A 7,885-nucleotide genomic window follows, 5' to 3' on the forward strand; every position below is an offset into this window, starting at 1 on the left:
TTACAGATGATCTTTGGTCACCTGAAACCCAATACTGCTTCAGAAGTTTAAGAAAATAGTTCACAAAATGTATTTTGGGTAGGCAAAAATCTAGGTTTTTGATAGTGTCAAATTCTAGCTCAATGAGCTCAAAATTTGTTAAATCAAATTATACATATTCTGTGACATGTCTGTATTTCTGAGTAGAGATAGTTGACAAAATTTACTGCATTGTGAGTTCATGTACACAAAGTATAAGGATTTTTATCACAACTAATTTGGACTACATGAAAAAAAGGTGATCCACAATCATTTAAAAAGATGTCAATGAAAAATTTATTAAAGTCACCTTGAAATAAAAGCCCAGTTTTATTTGGGTCAAAAAGTAAACATTTATAAGTTTTCAAAAATTCACTCCCATGGCTAGGAGAAATGTTTCAAGGAAGCCAAGTCATACAAAGGTTTTTATATCCTTGGAGGTACACACACAAAAAAAGATGAACTTTCAAAGGGTACATTCCATTTATATAAAATGCATGATCCTGAAAAAGGGTTGGGCTCACATATACATCTTGGCACCAAAGGGTATTAAGGGGAAGGACAAATATTCTTGCTTAAGACTGTTAGGGTGCAGGCTTCCGAGGCTTCCCCAGAGAACAAAATACACAGGCATAGAGATGTAAATTCAAGCAAAGTCTTTATTCAGCCAACTAGTTGGGGTCCAAGTCAGCCCGATGCAGTGGGTCTCAACAAGGACCCCGAGCACTCAGAGCCAAGGGTTTATATAGCAATTTCAAAGCACTTAACTCATAGCAATTTTCTATAACTATACATTATTCTTGCAAGACATATATCCTGGGGTTAAGCAAGGGCAGGGTAAGACTACTCCTCAATGGTTAGGGAGGTTCTGCACGATAAGCTTGGTATGTAAGATTTACTGACCAAGGTTAGCTGACCAAGGGTCACAGCTGCCCACCACCCGGTGCTCATGATTAACTTGTTTTTCAAGGCCTTACCCAGTTCCAGTTTTTCTTTCTAAGTCACATACTCAGAAAATGGCTTCTAGGCCTTTAAGATGGCTATGCTTATGCTAACCTATTTCTATTCTTACATTCCCCTCTTCTTCTTGTATCTATTTCAATCATGAAATTAGGGGTCATCTGTTTGGTTAACACTCTGATAGTTCTGTCTCAACACTATGATTTGCACGGTGCTAATGCGTTCTTTGATAAAGGTAACACATGGAGTGACTCCGGTTTGGCGGGCCTACTACTTGTTAGAATAAGCTGGGGTGGTGCTGATTACTTCTGTCTTGTTGTAGAGGGAGGTGTAAGTTTTAGGAACTCTCTCAATGCAGGTTCTTTGCCTACTTGCAGAGGATAAAGTGAGTCTCGGTCTTTGTCTTCTACAGATAGGGACTCTAGCTGCTGCTAGGGAAAAGGGGCGATGACCGCTCTGGCTGCTTCGTGCTGAGAAGGGGGTGCAGTAAAGGGTGCAGCTAGGTCTCTATTACTGGTCAGTTGAGAGGGCTTCAGAAGGCTGGCGCTTCTATTACTATTTGCAGTTTTGTGGCTTCTAGGCAAGATAAAACAAATTGTGTTATTAGGTTATGTAGCAACATCTGGAGTTGGATTTTCTATTCTGGAGGCTGCAGTTATTGAAACAATACTTTTCTCTAAAATCACCCTCATTTTTATTAGAAATAACCAGGTTAAGAAAATAATTAACAGCTGGCTTGATCATTTGCACAAGTGCAGCAAGAAGAGCAATTGATTACACAGGCTCTTTTAAATATGCTTTGCTGGAACTTTTTATAAGGAATTTCAGATTGAACTTTTAAAGGCCTCTTGAGGCCAGACAGCCAAGCTAGACTTGCCATCAGGCTTTGCCTGCAGTACCTGTAGATTTGGATGAATTCTTCTCTTCTCGAGGTCTCTGAACCTGCCAGGAAGTGACCTTCTTTACTCACCTGGTAAGGCTGCTGGGAACTCTGTAAGCAAGGTACCAGGCCAGTTCTTCCAAGGGGCTTTGTTGGCTTTATAAAGTCAATCTTAGTTCCTTAAAGTTGTTCACATCTGAGTCCATGCACATGTCTCTCAGGTATGACATTCCAGTCAAAGCCCTGGCAGTATAACCAGTGTTCTTAAGTAGTCTTCTCACAAGGAAAGCAGATTCTTATTGAACTCATGCAAATAAACATACTGCCATGGAATACAAAAACAGTCACTGAAAGTTTTTAAACTCTGGAGGGATCAGGTAGAGAGAAGGAAGTTTCAATTCTGCTCATAAAGATAGTCATTTACTAAACTGTTGTCAGTTTAAGAGAACAAGGTTAAAACACTTTATCAGCAACATTTGAAACAAAAAGACACAAAATCATTTTCTTTAGTTTATGTAATCTTATGTAACTAATACCCGTTCTGCTGAAATCTAGTTCTTTACCAGTTTAGGGATAATACTATAAATGACAAAAGACTTACAAATGACAATGGTTAAAGATCTGATGAGAGCTTACTGTAAGACAGTTGACATAAGGAAATTCTGTTATTTCTGTAATACAAAACATTTAGTAACAAAGTTTAGCATCATTCTCTTTGACAGTGCTTTCCTGGTAAATAAATAAATATATATCAGATAAATAAGCCAAATTAGTCAAATACTTTCTCTAATGAGAAAAAAATTCTTCTGACATGTTCCAGGGGCCCTCTGGAAAATATCAGAGTTAACTAGAGGTAAAAGCACTTTTTTTTGAACTTAGCATAAGTGTCCAAGACCAGATACAAAAAAAGCAGAGAAAGTGCTTAAGTCTACAGGTCTTCTCTGAAAGCTTCAAGAATGTTTTACTCTTTAATAGTAGATATAAGCTGCTATGCAAATTCTATTAAAAGCTCTAAGATCATTTGCATTAAAAAAATATGAAGAGTCCTCTGAAGGACTACTACTAGTAAGATGGCAAACTTCTGGCTTCTCTTCGGGGTCCTTGGTTTCCGCCGGCGCCACCTGAAGCCCAATCACCTCTCGCTCCCCTCCCAATCCCAGCACCTAGCCAACAGCCACCAGCTCCGTAGAAGTGACACCTCAATCAATTCATGCCCCTTCCTATATAACCTAGCACTTTTCCCTAATAAAGCGGAACTCTCCGGTTAATTGCTGCTATGTGTCGCTCCTTTCCTTTCATCCCCCATGTTTTTTTTCTTTTAAAACATACAGCATATAAATTAAACAAGAAGACCTGGTGGTTGTCAAAAAAATCTATTACAACCTTTCTCAAAAGTGGTCACACGTTTGTCCATTTAAACTTTTACAGTGAAACTTGTTTTTCTGGGAGAAACATAATCTTGTCTAGATTCTAGTTTAATTTTTTAAGAATAAATTTTGGTTTGTTAACTAAGTGCATTTAATCAGCTGAAAAAAGCTTTGTTACCATTCTGCTTAGGTGGATAAATTAAGAAAACAAATAATCAGTAACAACTTTAATCATTTGTGGGTTAGAGATTTTTCCACTTATAAAAATATATGGAATAAATAATTCAATTTCTCAGGCCATGCAATCGTTTTCAATAACAAAATATTTCAAAGGCAAATAAAGCTTATACAGTTGTTAACAAACTTTAGCTTTTCGTCTTTTTAATATTATGATTTCATTTTTTTTTTTTTTTTTTTAATATTCTGGCAACTCACTGAGACTTTAAGCATGAGAAACTGCTTTGATCTTTCAACATTAAGAGCAGACTAACAGTTAAAGAAAACTGTTTAACTAGAAACAAGATTCTAATTTTGCTGTGCACTTGATATCAAGACTCACTTGCTTTAATTTCACTAGGCACGACTATATCTGTAAGAATATAGTAATTTATTCTTCATTTGCCCTATGGTCCCAAGCACATAAGCCGGTGAGAATTAGCCTGGGCTTGCCTGCGGCTTGACTGGGTTTATCTCACTTAATCTCTAAACATCCTGACCCTCCCCCCCAAAGCAACATGCTGAGCGGGTCTTCTACAACAAAAGGCACCACGCTGTTTTCTCTCTTTAAACAAATAGCTGTACTTTAGAACAAAGTTACTTTCTTTATCACAAAACACATTCTTTAGCATGCAGAAGACTTTTCATTCTTTATACTTTTTCTTATTAAAACATACATTTTTTAGATAGAGAAATGTTTTATTACTTTAAATAGTTTTAATTAAAACTTAAAACCATTAGAAACTTTAATTTCCAGTGAACACCGAGAAGCAGGCCATTGTAAACTGTTAAACTAACATTCTTTAGATTGACAAATTTATGAACACATTTTATAATTTCTGTAACCATGAGCTTTACAGCACAATCTCTCATAGAGTATATCTTCTTAACTTAGCAAAACTTTAAGGTTTTAGGTTTCTACAAAGATTCTCAGGCAGTAGGTAGGTATAAACACTGTAACACACAATTAAAAAGAGGTTCACTTGCTTCAGTCATTTAGTTCACTCATTCGTAACAACTATTCTAGATTACTTACAAGACCTTTACTGAATATTAGACAAAGCCAAGCCTTTAAGCATTTTATTTTTAAAAGATTTAGCAGATAACATGACTTAAATGACCTCAGGTAAATTTAGGCAGCTGATAACTACAAGGACATGCCCGCCTCAGGCAAACTCAAATTAGCATTAATGCTTAACACTTTTTATCAGGTTTTCTGGAAGTTTTAGAATACCCAATTTTCACAAGCGCTTGTCTTTAAATCAATTTCATTAATACCATCCGGAGGTAGAAAGATATATTCATTTACACACTTAGGGGGTCGTCTGAGTCTGTCTCATGGTGAGAAAGAAGGAAAAAGAATATGAGGGAGACAAAGGCGAAGGATGAAGATGCCACTTCAAACAAAATGACTGTTGTATGTGCTTGTGAACGAGTGCCTGTCGTTGCACAGTTTTTCTTCCACGGGGGACGCGAATTTATCTGGGATTCGCGGCTGTGACCCCCTTATCCTGTCACGGGAGTCTTCTAGCGGCGGGCGCCCTAATGGCTCTTAATTGCCCGACCCGTGCCCGCGGGGAATGATGTAGTGGCAGAAAGGAGGAACGGAGAGAGCAGGAGAACCTTAGAACAAGGAAACTTAAAATGAGAAGCGCAAAAAAAATATAAACTGAAACCAAAACACAGTAAAACAGTCAATGATAACACCAAGCACACACACACCACATCTGATCGCACTCGTTCGGACCGGTCCTTCTCTCACTCTGGTGCGCACCACACTCACCACTTTCAGGGTCTTCAAAAACTCTCGTAATTCTCCTGAAGGGCGTCCACTCGGACTGCCGCAGGGTGACGAGCTCGATCTTTTCCTCCTCGGGCGCCAGTTTTCTGCCGATCGGATTTGCCTTCCTAAGGCCGAGTCACTCGGACCCTAGGGCCAGGATTGGTTACCTGGGCTTCACCCAGGGTTGCTAACCTGGGGGCCGGGACTACCAGCCCGGACTTCCTCACTCGGGACCACTAACCCGAGACCATACACGGGATGGCGACTCCCGCTTTATAATGGATTTATGCAGACACGAGGGGGCGACCCTCGAATTACACTGCCCCGTCCGGACAATTAGACCTTGCCTCCAGCTGTCCTTTGTTCTCAGGGAAGCTGCTCGTATCCCGGACGAGCCCCCAAATGTTAGGGTGCAGGCTTCCGAGGCTTCCCCAGAGAACAAAATACACAGGCATAGAGATGTAAATTCAAGCAAAGTCTTTATTCAGCCAACTAGTTGGGGTCCAAGTCAGCCCGATGCAGTGGGTCTCAACAAGGACCCCGAGCACTCAGAGCCAAGGGTTTATATAGCAATTTCAAAGCACTTAACTCATAGCAATTTTCTATAACTATACATTATTCTTGCAAGACATATATCCTGGGGTTAAGCAAGGGCAGGGTAAGACTACTCCTCAATGGTTAGGGAGGTTCTGCACGATAAGCTTGGTATGTAAGATTTACTGACCAAGGTTAGCTGACCAAGGGTCACAGCTGCCCACCACCCGGTGCTCATGATTAACTTGTTTTTCAAGGCCTTACCCAGTTCCAGTTTTTCTTTCTAAGTCACATACTCAGAAAATGGCTTCTAGGCCTTTAAGATGGCTATGCTTATGCTAACCTATTTCTATTCTTACAAAGACTTTGAGCAGGAATCTGAACAAAGGAAAAGAGCTGACATGATATATACTTTGTTTAGCCTTTAACTTAGTTTTAATTAACAGATGGTATTATAGTTAGAAAGTTTACTTTTTCAAGGGCAACCATTTTGAGACTCCCAGAATTAACGAAACTTCTAATACTTAGGGATTAGAATCTTTTTGGTGGCCCCTAGTTTGGTGGTCAGACTTTCTTTATTTCACAAAAATGTTCTATTTTGTTAAATAAATGCATTCTTTTTTGTTTATATATTGCTGAATATTCATTACAGGTACAGCTAGTCCTGACTTCTGACATCTCACCACCCTGAACCTAAGAAAGCATTGTACCTTAAGATAGGATGAAAGGTTGGAGATGATGATACTAAATATAAATGGAATACAAAATATTAGAAATGGATTATAGAATATTAGAAATTCAAGATGCATCTCACACATTTCATCTGGAAGCCTACTTGGGCTTAAATGTGGGCTACATCCTCCTTTATCTTTTCTAACATCTATATATTGACACTTTTCCATCTACCATATTTAATTCACTTGATTAGTTTTTATGTCACCCAATCTAGACTCTATAAACCTTACAGAGGAAGTCCATGTCTTTTCATTTTTATACTTTCAACCAGGACCTGGGATAAATAATGCATGCAATAAGTAATTACTGAGCTATTTATTTCTACTTCCTTTTTATACAGTTTTAGTCAAATTCTTTCAAGTTACTATGCTCTATTATATGTTGGGCTCTAGGGAGAGAAGGACCTTGAACAATCACAAAACAGATGTGAACATAAACCTTATGAGAATAGATGAAATTGAGAAAAACTTCTCAGAGTTAATATAGGGGTAGCCTTAAACAAACACACAAAAAAACCTGAGATCAGGCCCATCAGAAGCACATGATGGGAGGTTGGTGATTATGACCTAGTCCCAGAATGCTAGAGCCAAGCAGGGTGACAAGGGCATCTGTACAGAGCAGAGGGTACTGGTGAGGAGCTCCTTCATGGAGTCTCAAAACATCTTTGTATAGAATATTTTTAATTATAATGGGATAAAAGAGTAACTTTAAAATGGAGAAGCTTTCTGAAAGTCACAAACTAAATTGAGGGATAAACATTAACATCATCAATATAAGGACAAATTGAAATTGTAAGCTAGTTGACGGGATGCAAGGAGAAGGACACAGCATATTTCCTCTGACACTTTTTGTTGATTTGAGGAAACACCAGACAGACCTTAGTTGAGTGTCATTCTTCAGAATAGTTGGGCTGTAACTGTCAAAACTGAAAGCATCGTAGAATTCAAGGAGAGACTGAGCAACTATTTTATACTGAAGGAAATAAAGGTTCCAACCAAATGCAAAACAGTTTCTAGACAGTATGTATAGTTTCCTAAAAAGGACAGTATTAGGACAATTGGCTAAATTTGAAATGAATCTGAAATTTAGATGATCACAATGTATTATTACTAACCTCTTGACATTGGTAAGTATATTATGATTATATAAAAGAACGTCCTTTCTTGTGGGAAATGCACTAAAATATTTTGAGGTATTAGGACGTCATATCAGCAACTTACTCTCACAAAATTTAGAGAAAAAAATCCATTTGTATTTGTCTTTGAAAATTCCTCTCAGTGTAATATTATTTCAAATTAAAACATTTAAAAAGATAGTAAACAAATGATTAATATTTATACATCATACCATAAAAGATCTATGAAAGAATATATGTTTCAAGAGATGTTACTA

At 38.0% G+C, this 7,885-nt stretch overlaps 1 long non-coding RNA gene across 1 annotated transcript; it reads right to left on the reverse strand.

Annotated features, from left to right (window-relative positions):
* Nucleotides 1-659: 659 nt before the first annotated feature.
* LOC140849642 (uncharacterized) lies at nucleotides 660-6,115 on the reverse strand. Its single transcript, XR_012131772.1, has 2 exons — nucleotides 5,225-6,115; nucleotides 660-2,529 (listed from the first exon to the last, which is right to left on the reverse strand). It is a non-coding gene; the product is annotated as an uncharacterized lncRNA (long non-coding RNA).
* Nucleotides 6,116-7,885: the final 1,770 nt, after the last annotated feature.

The sequence above is a fragment of the Manis javanica genome, chromosome 5, assembly GCF_040802235.1.
Source record: "Manis javanica isolate MJ-LG chromosome 5, MJ_LKY, whole genome shotgun sequence".
In the NCBI taxonomy this organism is placed as follows: Eukaryota; Metazoa; Chordata; class Mammalia; order Pholidota; family Manidae; genus Manis; species Manis javanica.